Genomic DNA, 2,500 nt, shown 5'->3' on the forward strand with positions numbered 1-2,500 from the left:
ACCCAGATAACCCCTTACGAACTGCCCCCTTCTGCTTGCTACAAAACATGACAAACAGCATAGCCCTGCAGGATAAAAAGCAGGGAAGGCCCAAAAGGATGGGAAGCGAAAGAAAAGCAGCAAGTGCCCAATGTTTTCGCAAGTGTCTGCAAAGTCAATGAGGGAAGAGATGCGCTGCAATGGTCAGCAAATGAGAAAAGGAGCTGTGCTGGCTAGCTCAGTCGGTAGAGCATGAGACTCTTAATCTCAGGGTCGTGGGTTCGAGCCCCATGTTGGGCAGTTGCTTATTGCTGCCTTTTACTACTTATGCTAACCACTGTCAACCAAGATAACCCCTTACGAACTGCCCCCTTCTGCTTGCTACAAAACATGACAAACAGCATAGCCCTGCAGGATAAAAAGCAGGGAAGGCCCAAAAGGATGGGAAGCGAAAGAAAAGCAGCAAGTGCCCAATGTTTTCGCAAGTGTCTGCAAAGTCAATGAGAGAAGAGATGCGCTGCAATGATCAGCAAATGAGAAAAAGAGCTGTGCTGCATTGGCCGGGAATCGAACCCAGGCCTCCCGCGTGGCAGGCAAGAATTCTACCACTGAACCACCAATGCTTGGATGAGTCATTCATGTCAGTGGTGCCTGCCAGATCCAGGTCCCAGGATCAGACGGCCACCATCGCCCGACCTGACCACATGAAGCTCTTGTGGTGCGGTGTGGTGCAGTGCGGTGCGTGAGTGTGTGTCTGCAGCCTGCCTAGCTCAGTTGGTAGAGCTTGAGACTCTTAATCTCAGGGTCGTGGGTTCGAGCCCCATGTTGGGCGGTTGCTTATTGCTGCCTTTTACTACTTATGCTAACCACTGTCAACCAAGATAACCCCTTACGAACTGCCCCCTTCTGCTTGCTACAAAACATGACAAACAGCATAGCCCTGCAGGATAAAGAGCAGGGAAGGCCCAAAAGGATGGGAAGCGAAAGAAAAGCAGCAAGTGCCCAATGTTTTCGCAAATGTCTGCAAAGTCAATGAGGGAAGAGATGCGCTGCAATGATCAGCAAATGAGAAAAAGAGCTGTGCTGCATTGGCCGGGAATCGAACCCAGGCCTCCCGCGTGGCAGGCAAGAATTCTACCACTGAACCACCAATGCTTGGATGAGTCATTCATGTCAGTGGTGCCTGCCAGATCCAGGTCCCAGGATCAGACGGCCACCATCGCCCGACCTGACCACATGAAGATCTTGCGGTGCGGTGTGGTGCAGTGCGGTGCGTGAGTGTGTGTCTGCAGCCTGCCTAGCTCAGTCGGTAGAGCATGAGACTCTTAATCTCAGGGTCGTGGGTTCGAGCCCCACGTTGGGCGGTTGCTTATTGCTGCCTTTTACTACTTATGCTAACCACTGTCAACCAAGATAACCCCTTACGAACTGCCCCCTTCTGCTTGCTACAAAACATGACAAACAGCATAGCCCTGCAGGATAAAGAGCAGGGAAGGCCCAAAAGGATGGGAAGCGAAAGAAAAGCAGCAAGTGCCCAATGTTTTCGCAAGTGTCTGCAAAGTCAATGAGGGAAGAGATGCGCTGCAATGATCAGCAAATGAGAAAAAGAGCTGTGCTGCATTGGCCGGGAATCGAACCCGGGCCTCCCGCGTGGCAGGCGAGAATTCTACCACTGAACCACCAATGCTTGGATGAGTCATTCATGTCAGTGGTGCCTGCCAGATCCAGGTCCCAGGATCAGACGGCCACCACCGCCCGACCTGACCACATGAAGCTCTTGCGGTGCGGTGTGGTGCGGTGTGGTGCAGTGCGGTGCGTGAGTGTGTGTCTGCAGCCTGGCTAGCTCAGTCGGTAGAGCATGAGACTCTTAATCTCAGGGTCGTGGGTTCGAGCCCCACGTTGGGCGGTTGCTTATTGCTGCCTTTTACTACTTATGCTAACCACTGTCAACCAAGATAACCCCTTACGAACTGCCCCCTTCTGCTTGCTACAAAACATGACAAACAGCATAGCCCTGCAGGATAAAGAGCAGGGAAGGCCCAAAAGGATGGGAAGCGAAAGAAAAGCAGCAAGTGCCCAATGTTTTCGCAAGTGTCTGCAAAGTCAATGAGGGAAGAGATGCGCTGCAATGGTCAGCAAATGAGAAAAGGAGCTGTGCTGGCTAGCTCAGTCGGTAGAGCATGAGACTCTTAATCTCAGGGTTGTGGGTTCGAGCCCCACGTTGGGCGGTTGCTTATTGCTGCCTTTTACTACTTATGCTAACCACTGTCAACCCAGATAACACCTTACGAACTGCCCCCTTCTGCTTGCTACAAAACATGACAAACAGCATAGCCCTGCATGATAAAAAGCAGGGAAGGCCCAAAAGGATGGGAAGCGAAAGAAAAGCAACAAGTGCCCAATGTTTTCGCAAGTGTCTGCAAAGTCAATGAGGGAAGAGATGCGCTGCAATGGTCAGCAAATGAGAAAAGGAGCTGTGCTGGCTAGCTCAGTCGGTAGAGCATGAGACTCTTAATCTCAG

The 2,500-nt window shown here is 51.6% G+C and overlaps 6 non-coding genes across 6 annotated transcripts; 3 read left to right on the top strand and 3 right to left on the bottom strand.

Annotated features, from left to right (window-relative positions):
- Positions 1 to 531: 531 nt before the first annotated feature.
- Positions 532 to 602, bottom strand: TRNAG-GCC (transfer RNA glycine (anticodon GCC)). The gene has a single exon. It is a non-coding gene; the product is annotated as a tRNA-Gly (tRNA).
- A 136-nt stretch (positions 603 to 738) lies between these two features.
- Positions 739 to 811, top strand: TRNAK-CUU (transfer RNA lysine (anticodon CUU)). The gene has a single exon. It is a non-coding gene; the product is annotated as a tRNA-Lys (tRNA).
- A 252-nt stretch (positions 812 to 1,063) lies between these two features.
- On the bottom strand, positions 1,064 to 1,134 carry TRNAG-GCC (transfer RNA glycine (anticodon GCC)). The gene has a single exon. It is a non-coding gene; the product is annotated as a tRNA-Gly (tRNA).
- A 136-nt stretch (positions 1,135 to 1,270) lies between these two features.
- TRNAK-CUU (transfer RNA lysine (anticodon CUU)) lies at positions 1,271 to 1,343 on the top strand. The gene has a single exon. It is a non-coding gene; the product is annotated as a tRNA-Lys (tRNA).
- Positions 1,344 to 1,595: 252 nt separating this feature from the next.
- On the bottom strand, positions 1,596 to 1,666 carry TRNAG-GCC (transfer RNA glycine (anticodon GCC)). Its single transcript has one exon. It is a non-coding gene; the product is annotated as a tRNA-Gly (tRNA).
- A 146-nt stretch (positions 1,667 to 1,812) lies between these two features.
- Positions 1,813 to 1,885, top strand: TRNAK-CUU (transfer RNA lysine (anticodon CUU)). The gene has a single exon. It is a non-coding gene; the product is annotated as a tRNA-Lys (tRNA).
- The last annotated feature ends 615 nt before the right edge of the window (positions 1,886 to 2,500 follow it).

This window comes from Phyllobates terribilis, unplaced genomic scaffold, assembly GCF_046119375.1.
Source record: "Phyllobates terribilis strain yellow unplaced genomic scaffold, ASM4611937v1 Scaffold_5__5_contigs__length_657084704, whole genome shotgun sequence".
Taxonomy (NCBI): domain Eukaryota; kingdom Metazoa; phylum Chordata; class Amphibia; order Anura; family Dendrobatidae; genus Phyllobates; species Phyllobates terribilis.